General features: G+C 39.5%; 1 protein-coding gene across 3 annotated transcripts in view; it reads left to right on the top strand.

Annotated features, from left to right (window-relative positions):
• The first annotated feature begins 12,206 nt into the window (after positions 1–12,206).
• The window catches only part of prkcz (protein kinase C zeta), a 78,519-nt gene continuing 71,032 nt past the window's right edge, over positions 12,207–19,693 (top strand). For 2 of the 3 annotated variants that reach the window (XM_062965540.1, XM_062965543.1), the window contains exon 1: positions 12,207–12,348. The gene's annotated coding sequence lies outside the window, so the exon portion shown is untranslated. Of the gene's footprint in view, positions 12,349–12,377; positions 12,393–19,693 lie in introns of those variants that run through there. The other variant, XM_062965541.1, reaches the window with a different exon arrangement.

Genomic DNA, 19,693 nt, shown 5'->3' on the forward strand with positions numbered 1-19,693 from the left:
GTGCCGTTTAACACGGTGAACAAAGGACATACAATACACAAACAGAGGTAAAGGCTTCTCCTTTTCCATCTCCATCTCCAGAGCACATCATCATAATAATACACTTTATTTACATTCTCGGAGGGACTCGGAGCAGATTACAATTTACATATATAAGGCAAACATTAAATGCCTTTTAACGCAATGAACAAATGACATACAATACACAAACAGAGGTAAAGGCTTCCCCTTTTCCATCTCCATCGTCAGAGCACATAATAATAATAATAATAATAATAATAATAATAATAATAATAATAATAATAATAATACACTTTATTTACGTTCTGCTTTATTTGCTCGGAGGGACTGGGAGCGGATTACAGTTTACATATATAAGGCAACGATTCAGTGCCGTTTAACACCCTGAACAAAGGACATACAATACACAAACAGAGGTAAAGGCTTCTCCTTTTCCATCTCCATCGTCAGAGCTCATAATAATAATAATACGCTTTATTTACGTTCCGCTTTATTTGCTCGGAGGGACTCGGAGTGGACTACAATTTACATATATAAGGCAACGATTCAGTGTCGTTTAACACAGAGAACAAAGGACATACAATACACAAACAGAGGTAAAGGCTTCCCGTTTCCATCTCCGGCGTCTGGAGGCAATGCTCAATTCCGGAAATGTGGAGATGCTCTTGTTCCATTTTTCCATGCCGACGATTCTGTTGTTTTGTTGTTGCCGGCATGTTTGCATGGGGCACCCTTTTACCTCCCCGCCGAGGCAGTACCTATTGATCTACTCGCATTACATGCTTTCGAACTGCTAGGTTTGCAGAAGCTAGGCTGACAAGTTTGTCATGGAATATCTTCGGAGAATCTATTATTACTGGTGTGGGAGAATGGTCTGCCTACAGAGACGTTGCCCAGGGGACATCGCCTGGATGTGTCACCATCTTGCTGGGAGGCATTTCTCACATCTCTGCAAGCTAGAGCTGACAGATGGGAGCTCACCCTGAGAACATACTGCAAGTCGCTTCTGGTGTGAGAGAATTGGCCGCCTACAGAGACATTGCCCAGGGGACATTGCCCAGATGTGTTACCATCCTCTCATGTCCCCGCAAGCTAGAGCTAACAGGAGGGAGCTCACCCTGTCTCACGGATTCGAACTGGCAACCTTCAAGTCAGCACTGTAGACTTTCACTATTGCATTGTTTATATCCTATTATTTAACTGAAGTGTTGATTTTGTATTCAAAAGAGCAAATTTCAAATGCTGGGTGGGCAGAGGGTTCGAATAGTAAATAAAAATGTATTATTCGTCCTTAGGATACTGGTGGGAGATAGGGTCGTTGGGGGTCATGTTTCTTGTCACCGCATGAAATAATAATAATAATAATAATATACTTTCAGGTATATATATGGCACACCTTCAGTGTCGTTTTTACAATTGACAACAAAGACAGACAGTACACAAACAGAGGCAAGGCTTCCCTCTTTGCACATAATAGGAAAAAAACGCAATTAGTCTTTACTTATTTTTTAAAATTGCCATTATAATATACTTTCAGGTATATATATATGGCACACATTCAATGTCGTTTTACAATTGACAACAAAGACAGACAGTACACAAACAGAGGCAAGGCTTCCCTCTTTGCACGTAATAGGAAGAAACTGCAATTAGTCTTCACTTATTTTTAAAAATTGCCATTATAATATACTTTCAGGTGTATATATGGCACACATTCAATGTCGTTTTATAATTGACAACAAAGACAGACAGTACACAAACAGAGGCAAGGCTTCCGTCTTTGCACGTAATAGGAAGAAACTGCAATTAGTCTTCACTTATTTTTAAAAATTGCCATTATAATATACTTTCAGGTATATATATGGCACACATTCAATGTCGTTTTATAATTGACAACAAAGACAGACAGTACACAAACAGAGGCAAGGCTTCCCTCTTTGCACGTAATAGGAAGAAACTGCAATTAGTCTTCACTTATTTTTTAAAATTGCCATTATAATATACTTTCAGGTATATATATGGCACACATTCAATGTCGTTTTATAATTGACAACAAAGACAGACAGTACACAAACAGAGGCAAGGCTTCCCTCTTTGCACGTAATAGGAAGAAACTGCAATTAGTCTTCACTTATTTTTTAAAATTGCCATTATAATATACTTTCAGGTGTATATATGGCACACATTCAATGTCGTTTTGCAATTGACAACAAAGATAGACAGTACACAAACAGAGGCAAGGCTTCCGTCTTTACACGTAATAGGAAAAAAATGCAATTAGTCTTCACTTATTTTTTAAAATTGCCATTAAACTGCCTTGTTCACAAGGTCTTTGCTTGGCTTCAAAGGAGTGAAACAAATGCAAAAAGCATGTGCAGCTAAAGCGCTCGGTAATCCGTCACAGGATTACAACGAATCTTTTTATTGCGAAAGACGCAACTGTGTGTTAAATAACACGGCGGGATTAAATCCCGACTTTTTTTTTGCGACCCGCACAGACACACTGACCTGAAAGGAGGCTGACGTCAATTTCGCTCCCAATAATGCCGCTTAAAAAAAGATCTTACATTTACTCTGCTGGAAGAAAGGGATAATCTATAGGCGCCGAGGGGGGCCGGATTGGTTTGGACTCCACATCTGGCGGTCTCGTTTTCGAACTGCGAGGTTGGCGGAAGCTGGGGCTGACAGCGGGAGCTTATTCCGCTCCACGGATCCGGACCGCCAACTTTTCGGTCAGCAAACACACACCAGCTGTGCCCGGCCATGCGCTGCTGTGGCTTATGGGAATCCTTTGTTGGCCAGGTGGAATAGCCTTGCAGCTGTTGTCGACCGCGTTTTAGGGGATCGGGCCCTTAAGGAGAGACCCGATCCGGTCCTGAGAGAACGGACCTTGGCGAAGCCAAAAGGAGAATTACGAGCCGCAATACAACCTGAAGCCGAAATGAAGAAGGTCCGCCAAAGTTGAAGTAAAATCCGCCAAGGAGTCTTTATTGAGCAATTCAGCTGAAGAGGACTCTAGTAGCGATCATTCGGTCTACTAGGGTCCCATACAATCAAAATAAAGCCATACTTATACAAAATTTCAGTCTGACAACCCTTTGAATTTCCCGCCCTGCTTCCCCGCCCATCTGATCGTTGATAGGCTAGAAGGTTGAACGAGGCGGGCTTTCGTTTCCCGCCTTGCTCCGTTGGCCCAATAGGAAGCTGCCTTTTGTCTCCACTCGGGCCAATCAGGAGGGAGAAGGCAGGAGTTATCGAAACAATGAGGTGACGGGACAGGAACTAGCGGATTAAGTCCTGCTAGACCGATTTCTAAAGGGTGCTTAATTTATTAATGGCAGCAATCAAGGGTGTCCGGGTTTCTGTCACGTATACAGATTTTAGATATGCCTTGGGGTGTCAGAGGTGGAAGCAAAGATGGGTGGCCATATTGACAGGCTCTGCAGGGCGCCTTCCTGAGGTGTCCTGGTTTTTCCTTTGGGTGAGATATGACAGTGTTTGCTTTGGGGCGAATCACCTTTAGGTCAACACTCCGAATTCGGCGACTCAAGCCCTATATTGTCCATGCAATCTGAATTTGATTGGATTTTAGCGGTGGCAGATTATCCTTTTGTTTTTGGGAAAGGAAGCCTGGGTCATAGGAAATGGGATAAGTTCTGGGGTTCAGGTTGAGTTCAAAATATTTCCTATTTGATTTCATGACCTGACAATTATATGAAATAAAATGAAAAATAAAATAAAGTTGGAATATAAACCATGCTGGGAAAAATACATATTTTCCGGGGATCCCAAAGAGTACAAATACATATAGGCAGATAGATAGATTTCATGGAAATAAGGGAGAATCCATAAAAGTGAGTTACATTGCATAAAGGGGAATCATGAATGATATAAACAATTGAAAATATTTGATAAGAACGAAGTTCATAACATCTGGAGAACCCAGCATGGAAATTCATAAAAGTGGAGTTTTAGCAGCATGATTTTACAATCCATAAAGTTGTTATCTCTTGCCTCAGAGTGCAGAGTTTTAGTAAACCACAGTAAACTCCAGTAAAAAGTCTCAATCACCTTCTACTATAAATATATGGAATATAGAACATAAAGTCTTGATTTTTGAACTATCTTTTACAAAGTCCTGGGGGGGGGGGGGGTCACCTCGATCACACAGCCACAAAGCAGCCAGGCTTTGAGGCTGCAAGGCTGTTCAGTGGTATTCAAGCTGGCCGACAAAAGATTCCCCAAGGTAGGAAGCAGCCAGGCTTTGAGGCTGCAAGGCTGTTCAGTGGTATTCAAGCTGGCCAACAAAGGATTCCCCGAGGTAGGAAGCAGCCAGGCTTTGAGGCTGCAAGGCTATTCAGTGGTATTCAAGCGGGCCAACAAAGGATTCCCTGAGGTAGGAAGCAGCCAGGCTTTGATGCTGCAAGGCTGTTCTGTGCTATTCAAGCTAGCCAACAAAGGATTCCCCTTGGCAGGAGGCAGCTAGGTTCTACAAACAAACAGTACATTTATAGGGTTGTTGAGTGTTTTCTGGGCTGTCTGAACATATTAAAAAACTCGAAAATCAGAAGCAACACTCTGAAAACAGAGTAGTTCCAGACATGGGAACCAGGAGTGTCCATAGACACCTCCAAAGTCATACACACACACAGAGAGAAACCTGTTCAAACTGGTTCTCCAGCAGCAGAACAGCCGCAGTTACAAACCAATTCTCCAGATCCTTGCGAACTCAGCCAATCGTCTTCATGACTGCATGGAGTGCCGTTACCTTCCCGCCGGAGCGGTACCTATTGATCTACTCACATTTGCATGTTTTCGAACTGCTAGGTTGGCAGAAGCTGGAGCTAACAGCGGGAGCTCACCCCACTCCCTGGATTCGAACCTTTCCATCAGCAAGTTCAACTTTTTGAAACAGATTCTCGTCCTTTCCCGAATGTGTTAAATAAAAGACGGAAGGTGCGTTTCGTACTCGGAACTCTATTGCCCTCTGCTGGGAGAAAGACACGTGGGCTGGCTCGTTATGTGTTGATATAATTTTAATTAATTAAGACTTGTCAACATTCAAACCACCAGAATACAATAAGGCATTGACAATAAAAAAATATAATGATGATGATGATGATAATAAAATTTGAAATAAAATAAAAACAAATAAAACACTTCATTCAACCCGCAAGAAGTTCTCTCTTTTTTCCTGGCTTGTTTTCTTTCTTCTTCGTGGTCTCCATGAAATTGCACCCAGGGAAGTTCCATGCAAGCCGATGGCAGTTCGGAATTCTCTCAAAGTTCTAAAACGGAAAAGTTCTGTCGGTAGGAGAGACCGGTCTGTTTAGTTCCTTTTGCCTGTCGCACTAGGAGCAGCTTAGGGATCTTCTCTTGGCTCGTTTCGACTATCGACTCTGTTTTTTGGACTTTTGGACCGTTTTTTGACTACTCTTTGGCTTGCGATTCGGACTTGTTGACTCTTCGGACTGACTCGGACTGACTTGACGACTCTTTGGCTTCTGGATTCAGATCTGGTTAGTTGCCCATCCACTGACCGGCTTGCCTTCGGGCTGCTTGGTGGACTCTCCGCCTTGCACTTTTTGACTATCAACAACCGTGTTTTTTGGACTTTTGGACCGTTTTCTGACCACTCTTTTGCCTTCAATTCGGACTCGTTGACTCTTCTTACTGACTTGACGACTCTTTGGCTTGTGGATTCGGATCTGGTTAGTTGCCCATCCACTGACCGGCTTGCCTTCGGGCTGCTTGGCGGTGTCTCCGCCTTGCACTTTTTGACTATCACTGACTGCGTTTTTTGGACTTTTGGACCGTTTTTTGACCACTCTTTTGCCTGTGATTCGGACTCATTGACTCCTCTTACTGACTCTTTGACTTGCGGATTCAGATCTGGTTAGTTGCCCATCCACTGACCGGCTTGCCTTCAGGCTGCTTAGTGGACTCTCCGCCTTGCACTTTTTGACTATCAACAACCGTGTTTTTTGGACTTTTGGACCGTTTTTTGACCACTCTTTTGCCTGTGATTCGGACTCACTGACTCCTCTTACTGACTTGAAGACTCTTTGGCTTGTGGATTCGGATCTGGTTAGTTGCCCATCCACTGACCGGCTTGCCTTCGGGCTGCTTGGTGGACTCTCCGCCTTGCACTTTTTGACTATCAACAACCGTGTTTTTTGGACTTTTGGACCGTTTTCTGACCACTCTTTTGCCTTCAATTCGGACTCGTTGACTCTTCTTACTGACTTGACGACTCTTTGGCTTGTGGATTCGGATCTGGTTAGTTGCCCATCCACTGACCGGCTTGCCTTCGGGCTGCTTGGCGGTGTCTCCGCCTTGCACTTTTCGACTATCACTGACTGCGTTTTTTGGACTTTTGGACCGTTTTTTGACCACTCTTTTGCCTGCGATTCAGACTCATTGACTCCTCTTACTGACTTTTTGGCTTGTGGATTCGGATCCGGTTAGTTGCCCATCCACTGACCGGCTTGCCTTCGGGCTGCTTGGTGGACTCTCTGCCTTGCACTTTTTGACTATCAACAACCGTGTTTTTTGGACTTTTGGACCGTTTTCTGACCACTCTTTTGCCTTCAATTCGGACTCGTTGACTCTTCTTACTGACTTGACGACTCTTTGGCTTGTGGATTCGGATCTGGTTAGTTGCCCATCCACTGACCGGCTTGCCTTCGGGCTGCTTGGCGGTGTCTCTGCCTTGCACTTTCTGACTACCACTGACTGCGTTTTTTGGACTTTTGGACCGTTTTTTGACCACTCTTTTGCCTGTGATTCGGACTCATTGACTCCTCTTACTGACTCTTTGACTTGCGGATTCAGATCTGGTTAGTTGCCCATCCACTGACCGGCTTGCCTTCAGGCTGCTTAGTGGACTCTCCGCCTTGCACTTTTTGACTATCAACAACCGTGTTTTTTGGACTTTTGGACCGTTTTCTGACCACTCTTTTGCCTTCAATTCGGACTCATTGACTCCTCTTACTGACTTGAAGACTCTTTGGCTTGTCGATCCAGATCTGGTTAGTTGCCCATCCACTGACCGGCTTGCCTTCGGGCTGCTTGGCGGTGTCTCCGCCTTGCACTTTTTGACTATCACTGACTGCGTTTTTTGGACTTTTGGACCGTTTTTTGACCACTCTTTTGCCTGTGATTCGGACTCATTGACTCCTCTTACTGACTCTTTGACTTGCGGATTCAGATCTGGTTAGTTGCCCATCCACTGACCGGCTTGCCTTCAGGCTGCTTAGTGGACTCTCCGCCTTGCACTTTTTGACTATCAACAACCGTGTTTTTTGGACTTTTGGACCGTTTTTTGACCACTCTTTTGCCTGTGATTCGGACTCACTGACTCCTCTTACTGACTTGAAGACTCTTTGGCTTGTGGATTCGGATCTGGTTAGTTGCCCATCCACTGACCGGCTTGCCTTCGGGCTGCTTGGTGGACTCTCCGCCTTGCACTTTTTGACTATCAACAACCGTGTTTTTTGGACTTTTGGACCGTTTTTTGACCACTCTTTTGCCTGTGATTCGGACTCACTGACTCCTCTTACTGACTTGAAGACTCTTTGGCTTCTGGATTCAGATCTGGTTAGTTGCCCATCCACTGACCGGCTTGCCTTCGGGCTGCTTGGTGGACTCTCCGCCTTGCACTTTTTGACTATCAACAACCGTGTTTTTTGGACTTTTGGACCGTTTTCTGACCACTCTTTTGCCTGTGATTCGGACTCACTGACTCCTCTTACTGACTTGAAGACTCTTTGGCTTCTGGATTCAGATCTGGTTAGTTGCCCATCCACTGACCGGCTTGCCTTCGGGCTGCTTGGTGGACTCTCCGCCTTGCACTTTTTGACTATCAACAACCGTGTTTTTTGGACTTTTGGACCGTTTTCTGACCACTCTTTTGCCTTCAATTCGGACTCGTTGACTCTTCTTACTGACTTGACGACTCTTTGGCTTGTGGATTCGGATCTGGTTAGTTGCCCATCCACTGACCGGCTTGCCTTCGGGCTGCTTGGCGGTGTCTCCGCCTTGCACTTTTCGACTATCACTGACTGCGTTTTTTGGACTTTTGGACCGTTTTTTGACCACTCTTTTGCCTGCGATTCAGACTCATTGACTCCTCTTACTGACTTTTTGGCTTGTGGATTCGGATCCGGTTAGTTGCCCATCCACTGACCGGCTTGCCTTCGGGCTGCTTGGCGGTGTCTCCGCCTTGCACTTTTTGACTATCAACAACCGTGTTTTTTGGACTTTTGGACCGTTTTTTGACCACTCTTTAGCCTGTGATTCGGACTCACTGACTCCTCTTACTGACTTGAAGACTCTTTGGCTTGTCGATCCAGATCTGGTTAGTTGCCCATCCACTGACCGGCTTGCCTTCGGGCTGCTTGGCGGTGTCTCCGCCTTGCACTTTTTGACTATCAACAACCGTGTTTTTTGGACCGTTTTTTTGACCACTCTTTTGCCTGCGATTCAGACTCATTGACTCCTCTTACTGACTTGAAGACTCTTTGGCTTGTCGATCCAGATCTGGTTAGTTGCCCATCCACTGACCGGCTTGCCTTCGGGCTGCTTGGCGGTGTCTCCGCCTTGCACTTTTCGACTATCACTGACTGCGTTTTTTGGACTTTTGGACCGTTTTTTGACCACTCTTTGCCTGCGATTCAGACTCGTTGACTCTTCTTACTGACTTTTTGGCTTCTGGATCCAGATCTGGTTAGTTGCCCATCCACTGACCGGCTTGCCTTCGGGCTGCTTGGCGGACTCGCCTTGCACTTTTTGACTATTGACGACCGTGTTTTTTGGACTTTTGGACCGTTTTTTGACCACTCTTTTGCCTGCGATTCGGACTCGTTGACTCTTCTTACTGACTCGGACTGACTTGACGACTCTTTGGCTTGTGGATTCGGATTCGGTTAGTTTCCACACCGCCTCGCACACGATACAGGCAAGTAGGTACCGACCCATCTAAAATAAAAATCTTAATTAAATTAACTTTTATTGCTCTATGGTGCCCTCTTGTGGTTGCACCTGAGCATTGCATACATGCCTATTCAAAAATTTTAAAAATTCCCAAAAAATTAGTAGATATATCTATATTTCTGAAAATTGGGGGAAATGATCTCCTGTTATCTTGGATCATGGTATACCAAATTCAAGGAGATAGCTCTTGTATTTTTTTTTACAAAAATGTTGTTTCTAGCTCTATGGTGCCCTCTTGTGGTTTCATCCAAGTATTGCGTACATGCCTATTCTAAACTTTTAAAAAAATCCCCAAAAACCAGTAGATCGATGTATATTTCTAAGAATTGGGGAAAATGATCTCCTGTTACCTTGGGTCATTGTATACCAAATTCAAGGAGATAGCTCTTATGGTTTTTAAAAATATATTGTTTCTAGCTCTATGATGCCCTCTTGTGGTTTCATCCAAGTACTGCGTACATGCCTATTCAAAATTTTAAAAATTCCCCAAAAATCAGTAGATCGATGTATATTTCTGAAAATTGGGGGAAATGATCTCCTGTTATTTTGGGTCATTTTAAAGAAAAATCAAGGAGATAGCTCTTGTAGTTTTTTTTAAAAAAATGTTGTTCATAAAAAACTTTGAAAATTCTCCAAAACTCTACGGATAAGCGAAACGTTCTGAAACTTGGTGGGATAACAGGGGTCAATGTGTTCTACCATTGTAGTGATTTTCAATCCAATAGCTGTAAAAATGAGGGAAATAGGGGTCGCTGAATTTTCCCGACTTGCAACCGAGCACTATAGACATGCATATTTATAAGTAAACAATGCTTCTTATTTATATACTGCCCCTTGTGGTTGCTCCTAAGCACTGCAGAAATGCATATTAAAAAGTAAACAAGTAAATAAATAGATATAAATACAAATAAATTAATATAAATAAAGTGTATTATTATTATTCATAGGTAAGCAATACTTCCTATCTCTATACTGCCCCTTGTGGTTGCATTCGAGCACTGCAGTCATTCATATTCATAAGTAAACAAGCAAATAAATAAGTATAAATAAATATAAATAAACTGTATTATTATTATTCATAAGTAAGCAATTCTTCCTATCTCTATACTGCCCCTTGTGGTTGCATTTGAGTACTGCAGACATGCATATTCATAAGTAAGTTAAGTAAATAAATAAATAAAAATAACTATAAATAAATATAAATATAAATGAAGTGTGTTTATTATTATTCATTAGTAAGCAATGCTTCTTATCTCTATGCTGCCCCTTGTGGTTGCATCTGAGCACTGCAGACATGCATATTCATAAGTAAACAGGTGAATAAATAAATAGGAATAAAGTGTGTTTATTATTATTCACAAATAAACAATCTTTCCTTTGTATATACTGCCCCTTGTGGTTGCATTTGAGCACTGCAGACATGCATATTCATAAGTAAGCAAGCAAATAAATAAGTATAAAGAATTATAATTATTATAAAATAATTATTATAAATAAAGTGTATTATTATTATTCATAAGTAGGCAATGCTTCTTATCTCATTTGAGCACTGAATGCATTCATATTCATAAGTAAGTTAAGTAAATACATATAAATAAATATAAATAAATATAAATAACTACATATACATACAAATAAATAAATATAAATAAATTGTGTTTATTATTATTCATTAGTAAGCAATCTTTCCTATGTATATACTGCCCCTTGTGGTTGCATTTGAGCACTGCAGGCATGCAAATTCATAAGTAAGTTAAGTAAATAAATAAATAAAAATAACTATAAATAAATATAAATAAATAAATATAAATAAAGTGTATTTTTTATTATTCACAAATAAATAATTTTTCCTATGTATATACTGCCCCCCTGTGGTTGCATTTGAGCACTGCAGACATGCATATTCATAAGTAAGTTAAGTAAGTAAATAAATATAAATAAATACAAATAAAAATAAATAAAAATAAATAAAAATAAATATATTTAAAGTGTGTTTATTATTCATTAGTAAGCAATGCTTCTTATCTCTATGCTGCCCCTTGTGGTTGCATTTGAGCACTGCAGTCATGCATATTTATAAGCAATTTAAATTAGTAAATAAATAAATATTAATAAATATCAATAAATATAAATAAAGTGTGTTTATTATTCATTAGTAAGCAATGCTTCTTATCTCTATGCTGCCCCTTGTGGTTGCATTTGAGCACTGCAGTCATGCATATTTATAAGCAATTTAAATAAGTAAATAAATAAATATTAATAAATATCAATAAATATAAATAAAGTGTATTATTATTAATTAGTAAGCAATGCTTCTTATCTCTATACTGCCCCTTGTGGTTGAATATGAGCACTGCAAACATGCATATTCATAAGTAAACAGGCGAATAAATAAATATGAATCAAGTGTATTTATTATTATTCATAAATAAATAATCTTTCCTGTGTATATACTGCCCCTTGTGGTTGCATTTGAGCACTGCAGGCGTGCATATTCATAAGTAAACAGTAAAAAAATAAATATAAATAAATACAAATAAATATAAATATAAATAAATACAAATAAATATAATTAAAGTGTGTTTATTATTCATTAGTAAGCAATGCTTCTTATCTCTATGCTGCCCCTTGTGGTTGCATTTCAGCACTGCAGACATGCATATTCATAAGTAAACAGGTGAATAAATAAATATGAATCAAGTGTATTTATTATTATTCATAAGTAAGCAATCCTACCTATCTCTATGCTGCCCCTTGTGGTTGCGTTTGATCACTGCAGACGTGCATATTCATAAGTAAACAGGTGAATAAATAAATAGGAATAAAGTGTTTTTATTATTATTTAAAAATAAATAATCTTTCCTATGTATATACTGCCCCTTGTGGTTATATTTGAGCACTGCAGGCATACGAACCCAGAGAACTTCTCTCTGCCAATCATCAGACATTCCTCGGCCGTTGCCAGGCGAATTACCCCTCCCTGGCACCCCTCCCTTTCCTATTGGCTACAGGTGATTCTCTCTTTTTTTCCTATTGGCTCCGCTGCCTTCCTCGTCCCGCCCCTAGCGCCTTTTTCTCCAGGTAGTCGTCCCTGCCTGTTTTCATTGGCCGCTCATTAAGGAGTGGGCGTGGACTCTCCCTCCGGGCGGGCTTCCTATTGGCTAAGGGGTAAGGGCAGGGCGGAGCTGATTGGCGGAGGGCGTGAGCTGGGGGCAAAACTAAATCCCCTCACAGGACGCGGTCCGCCATATTCGGGTCGGAGGGAAAGGAAACCTTGAGGGGAAGAGGAAGCGGAAGGAGGAAGTGCCGCGGAAAAGGGCGGGAAAAGTTGAGGTAAACTTAGGCCGAAGTGGAGGAAGGAGGAAGGAGGAAGCCCGGTGAGGAGAAACTCCGGAAAGTGGGGCTTTCTGAGGGAAGCATTCTCTCCTGACGTTCCGCCTGAATCTTTGGCAGAGGTTGTGAGGTCTGTTTCTGAGGGAGGAAGTTTTCAGAGCTCCCTCAGAAGCATTCTCTCCTGACGCTCCGCCTGAATCTTTGGCATTCACCCTCAGTGGTTGTGAGGAAGTTTTCCGGGTTCCCTCAGAAGCATTCTCTCCTGATGTTTCGCCTGAATCTTTGGCATTCACCCTCAGAGGTTGTGAGGTCTGTTGGAAAACTATGCAAGTGGGGTTTATATATCTCCAGGGTGGGCAAGTGTCTGTTTGAGGCAAGTGTCAATATTGGTTTCAATCAGCTTGATTAGCATTGAATGGCCTTGCAGCACCAAAGCCTGGCTGTTTCCCGCCTGGGGAAACTAGGCAAGTGGGGTTTATATATATATATATATAGATATAGATATAGATATATAGATATATATTGGAAGAAAACTCTTTTCTGTTTGAGGCAAGTGTCAATGTTGCCATTAATCACCTTTGATTAGCATTGAATGGCCTTGCAGCGCCAAAGCCTGGCTGCTTCCTGCCTGGGGAAACTAGGCAAGTGGGGTTTATATATATATATGTATATATATGTGTGTATATATATTGGAAGAAAACACTTCTGTTTGAGACAAGTGTCAATGTTGCTATTAATCACCTTTGATTAGCATTGAATGGCCTTGCAGCGCCAAAGCCTGGCTGCTTCCCGCCTGGGGAAACTAGGCAAGTGGGGTTTATATATATATATATATATAGGAAGAAAACTCTTTTCTGTTTGAGGCAAGTGTTAATGTTGCCATTAATCACCTTGATTAGCATTGAATGGCCTTGCAGCTTCAAAGCCTGGCAGCTTCCCGCCTGGGGAAACTAGGCAATATTATTTATTTATTAGCAACATTTATATCCCACCCACTCGTAAGGCGGCTTACAAGTTATGTGTACATAAAATATATTATATTATTAACATAGCACAATATAAGCATTATAAATTACTATATTGAAGTATATCACTATATTGTAATATTAATAGTAATATTACATGTAATATAAGTATACAATTATAATAGTGTATTATTATAATTACATTGTATTACGTATCCAAGACTCGCTTATCCAAAGTTCTGGATTGTGCTATGCTAATTATACAATATATTGTATATACAATAGTCTCACTTATCCAAGCTTCTGGATTATCCAAGCCATTTTTGTAGTCAATGTTTTCAATATATCGTGATATTTTGGTGCTAAAATCGTAAATACAGTAATTACTACATAGCATTACTGTGTATTGAACTACTTTTTCTGTCAAATTTGTTATATAACGTGATGTTTTGGTGCTTAATTTGTAAAATCATAACCTAATTTGATGTTTAATAGGCTTTTCCTAAATCCCTCCTTATTATCCAAGATATTCGCTTATCCAACGTTCTGCCGGCCCGTTTAGCTTGTATAAGTGAGATTCTACTGTATAAGTATACAATTATAATAGTGTATTATTATTATTATATTGTATTACATTATAATATTATTACAAATATTATATGTATATACAATATATTATATTATTAGTTATATATATTATGATATTGTTATATTGACTCAGATATTGGTTGAAAAATTGGAGCAAAATGTGCTGCAGGATGTACTGCAACAACAAAGTTAATAATAATAATAATAATAATAATAATAATAATAACTTTATTCTTTTTTCCTGTCCCATCTCCCCAAGGGGACTCGGGGTGGTTCACATGGGGTCCAGGCCCAACAATATACAAATACAACAGTAAACTTGCTATGCTAGTTACATATATACATATATACATATGCTAGTGTCAATATTGCTATCAATAATCTTGATTAGCATTGAATGGCCTTGCAGCTCCAAAGCCTGGCTGCTTCCCGCCTGGGGAAACTAGGCAAGTGGGGTTTATAGATATAGATATAGATATAGATATTGATATATAGATATATATTGGAAGAAAACTCTTTTCTGTTTGAGACAAGTGTCAATGTTGCTATTAATCACCTTTGATTAGCATTGAATGGCCTTGCAGCGCCAAAGCCTGGCTGCTTCCTGCCTGGGGAAACTAGGCAAGTGGGGTTTATATATATATATATATATATATATATATAGGAAGAAAACTCTTTTCTGTTTGAGGCAAGTGTCAATGTTGCCATTAATCACCTTTGATTAGCATTGAATGGCCTTGCAGCGCCAAAGCCTGGCTGCTTCCTGCCTGGGGAAACTAGGCAAGTGGGGTTTATATATATATATATATATATATATATATATAGGAAGAAAACTCTTTTCTGTTTGAGGCAAGTGTCAATGTTGCCATTAATCACCTTTGATTAGCATTGAATGGCCTTGCAGCGCCAAAGCCTGGCTGCTTCCCGCCTGGGGAAACTAGGCAAGTGGGGTTTATATATATATAGATATATAGATATATATAGGAAGAAAACTCTTTTCTGTTTGAGACAAGTGTCAATATTGCTATCAATAATTTTGATTAGCATTGAATGGCCTTGCAGCTCCAAAGCCTGGCTGCTTCCCGCCTGGGGAAACTAGGCAAGTGGGGTTTATATATATATATACATATAGGAAGAAAACTCTTTTCTGTTTGAGACAAGTGTCAATATTGCTATCAATAATCTTGATTAGCATTGAATGGCCTTGCAGCTCCAAAGCCTGGCTGCTTCCCGCCTGGGGAAACTAGGCAAGTGGGGTTTATATATATAGGAAGAAAACTCTTTTCTGTTTGAGGCAAGTGTTAATGTTGCCATTAATCACCTTGATTAGCATTGAATGGCCTTGCAGCTTCAAAGCCTGGCAGCTTCCCGCCTGGGGAAACTAGGCAATATTATTTATTTATTTGCAACATTTATATCCCACCATATATATCCCACAATATAATTTACTATAATAATATAACATATTGTATATACATATAACATTCATAATATTATATTGAAATACGACATAACAGTAATAATACAATACAATAATATAGTAATATTGATTATATATTATATTTTATATGTAATATTACTAATAATATTACAACATACTGACATAGTACAATATAGTAATTTATTGCCAGTATTGTGCTATGCTAATAATATAATATTGTGTATAAATTTTATTTGTAAGCCGCTCTGAGTCCCCTTCGGGGTGAGAAGGGCAGGATATAAATGTAGTAAATAAATAAATAATAAATAAGAAGCAATTCCAAACACAACAGTTGAAACATCACAATATAAAACACAGTTTGTTTGGCAGTTTAATAAACTTTTCCCATCTTTCTATGATAGAGATCTGAGTTTTAAGAGGGCAAAGGAGTTGCAGTGCCAAAGGTCGAGGTTGAGACTGTTCTCCTTATCTGTTTTCCTTATCATTTGTTACCTCGCATTCTCTTTAAGTGTCTTTTAAGGGAGAAACTTTCTTTTGCAGTCTTTTTGAATAATAATAATAATAATAATAATAATAATAATAATAATCCCAGAGTTGGAAGGGACCCCAAGGGCCATCCAGTCCAACCCCCTTTTCTGTCTCATTGTATGTTTGTAAATAAAGCATTGAATGTTTGCTTTTGTCTGCTCTAGTGATCTCGTTTGCTGCGTATTAATCTTGTTGTGTATCCAATTATAATAATAGCTTCCTACGATATTATACAAATATTTTAACTTCAGACACCCTTCTTCCTTCCAACATATCTCCCCCGGAGCTATGGGTGCATCTATACTGCAGAATTAACATGGTTTTATGTCATTCTATTTATATTTATATATTTATATATATGTTAAAGTGCTGAGCTGCTGAACTTGCAGGCGAAAAGGTCGCAGGTTCGAATCCGGGGAGCGGAGTGAGCACCCGCTGTTAGCCCCAGCTTCTGCCAAACTAGCAGTTCAAAAACATGCCAATGTGAGTAGATCAATAGGTACTGCTTTGGCGGGAAGGTAACGGCGCTCCATGCTGTCATGCCAATGGCCACATGACCTAGGAGGCGTCTATGGACAACGCTGGCTCTTCGGCTCAGAAATGGAGATGAGCACCAACCCCTAGAGTCGTATACAACTGGACTTAACGTCAGGGGAAATCTTTACCTTTACTTATTAAATTTATATTGTTTATACTGTTTTTAAGTCTTTGGATTATGTTTTAACTTATGTTACCGTTGGGCTTGTCCCCATGTGAGCCGCCCTGAGTCCCTCCGGGGAGATGGTGGCGGGATACAAGAATAAAGTTATTATTATTATTATTATTATTATTATTATTATTATTATTATTATTATTTTGAGACCCCTTTAACCATCATGATGCCACGCAAAGGACTCCTGGGCTTTGTATTTTTTGTGATTCACGAGCATTCTTTGGCAGAGAATGAATAGCACTGAACCATGGCAGTTAAAGTACTGCTAAGCTGCATTAATTCTATGGTGTATATGATTATTTATTTATTTGCTACTATTTTTAATTCTTTTATTTACTACATTTATATCCCTCCCTTCTCACCCCGAAGGGGATTCAGAGCAGCTTACAACTTATATGTGCATAGTTAGCATAGCACAATATTAGCATTAAATTACTATATTGTACTATATCACTATACGGTAAAGCTATTAGTAATATTACATGTAATATAAATATATAATTTATATTATTATGTTATATTATTAGTATTGTATTACATTATAATATTATTATTGTCAATACAGTAGAGTCTCACTTATCCAACATTCGCTTATCCAACATTCTGGATTATCCAACGCAGTCTGCCCTTTAGTAGTCCATGTTTTTGTAGTCAATGTTTTCAATACATTGTGATGTTTCGGTGCTAAATTCATAAATACAGTAATTACTACATAGCATTCCTGCATATTGAGTCTCACTTATCCAAGCTAAACGGGCCGGCAGAAGCTTGGATAAGCGAATATCTTGGATAATAAGGAGGGATTAAGGAAAAGCCTATTAAACATCAAATTAGGTTATGATTTTACAAATTAAGCACCAAAACATCATGTTATACAACAAATTTGACAGAAAAAGTAGTTCAATAGGCAGTAATGTTATGTTGTAATTACTGTATTTACGAATTTAGCACCAAAATGTCACGATATATTGAAAACATTGACTACAAAAATGGCTTGGATAATCCAGAACTTTGGATAAGTGAGACTATTGTATATACAATATATTGTATAATCAGCATAGCACAATATTAGCATTAAATTACCATATTGTAGTATATCACTATACTGTAATGCTATTAGTAATATTACATGTAATATAAATATATAATTAATATTATGATGTTATATTATTAGTATTGTATTACGTTATAATATTATTGACAATATTTTATATATATATATATATACACACACACACACACACAATATATATATTATATTATATATTGTATATTTTATACAATATATAATAAATATTATTATTATTATTATTTGTAATTGTATGACACAGCAAACAAGATAGATATTCTGGATTTCATATCACAAAATCACAAGTCGAACACTTCCCAAGTGTCTAGGACTGTGTGATGTATTTTTGGATGATGCGCGCAGATCCCAGCAGGGTGGCCTTTTGCAGTTGGCAGATCGTAATTTTGTCAATGTCTATTGTTTCCAAATGCTGGCTGAGATCTTTTGGCACGGCACCCATTGTGCCCATCACCACCGGGACCACCTGCACTGGTTTCTGCCAGAGTCTTTGAAGTTCAATCTTGAGGTCCTGATAGCGGCTGAGTTTTTCCTGTTGTTTTTCATCAATGCGACTGTCACCTGGGATGGCGACATCAATGATCCAAACTTTTTTCTTTTCCACAACTGTGATGTCTGGTGTGTTGTGTTCCAGAACTTTGTCAGTCTCGATTCGGAAGTCCCACAGTATCTTTGCGTGTTCATTTTCCAATACTTTTGCAGGTTTGTGATCCCACCAGTTCTTTGCTGCTGGCAGGTGGTACTTGAGGCATAAGTTCCAATGAATCATTTGGGCCACATAGTTGTGCCTCTGTTTGTAGTCTGTCTGTGCAATTTTCTTACACCAGCTGAGGAGATGATCCATGGTTTCCTTGCACAGTCTGCATTTTGGGTCATCATCTGATTTTTCGATCTTGGCCTGAATTGCCTTTGTCCTGATGTCTTGCTCCTGGGCTGCAAGGATCAGGCCTTCTGTCTCCTTCCTTCTTCAGGGTCCTATTCGTGAGCCAGAGCCAGGTCTTCTATTATTATTATTATTATTATTATTATTATTAATTGCCTTTGTCCCGATGGCTTGCTCCTGGGCTGCAAGGATCAGGCCTTCTGTCTCCTTCCTTCTTCAGGGTCCCATTCGTGAGCCAGAGCCATGAATGGGACCCTTTTCCTTCAATTTTGTCAAGGATCTTTCCATGCAATGTTTTGTTGTGGCCAGCTGTCAGCTCTAGTTTGTAGTGCGATTTTCTTGTACTGTTTTTTTTTGTCTGTTGTGTTTTGAGGAGTTTCTGATTTTTGACTTCAACCAAAGCAGGTTCTTCACTTTGCTTTACATATTCTGCCAGGGCAGGTTCTTCTTTTTTGACTGCTTGTTTTACCTGTAAGAGTAAATATTTATTTATTTATTATTATTATTATTATTATTATTATTATTATTATTATTATTAGCATAGCGTGTTATTTTGGGGAGGGGCCCCCAAGTGATGTACCTTAAGTCTTGATGGCACATTCCTTAAGACAAGGAGTTGACATTGCACAGGCCCATGTAAGTCAGGATTTGACAATGTTTTCAAGCCAAGCATTACACCCAATGTTGGCAAACGGCCCACATAGGCAGCGCATTGAGTTCAGCGGATGTGCCGAACTGCCTGCTGACCTGTACGTAAACATAGGGAGCGGTCAGAGGCTTCACCCAGCCTCCAGCAACTCCCTTTCGGTATTTTAGAAGGAAAACAAATAATATTATTTCCTCCCAGTGGCCTGGCAAGGGAAAGTTAGTGAACTATGAGGTCAAGCCTTTTATTTAGCTTCGAGAAAAGGGACGTGAGAGCCATGTTTCGATATTCGAAAGGACGTCCCATTGAGGAGAAGGGGCCAAACTTGTTTTCTGTATTATTATTATTATTATTATTATTGACACAAAGACATAGTATGACACAGCAAACGAGATGTATATGCTGGATTTCGTATCACAAAATCACAAGTCATAATAATGATAATAATAATAATAATAATAATAATAATAATAATAATAATAATTGACAAAATCA

This window comes from Anolis carolinensis, unplaced genomic scaffold (genome assembly GCF_035594765.1).
Source record: "Anolis carolinensis isolate JA03-04 unplaced genomic scaffold, rAnoCar3.1.pri scaffold_15, whole genome shotgun sequence".
Taxonomy (NCBI): domain Eukaryota; kingdom Metazoa; phylum Chordata; class Lepidosauria; order Squamata; family Dactyloidae; genus Anolis; species Anolis carolinensis.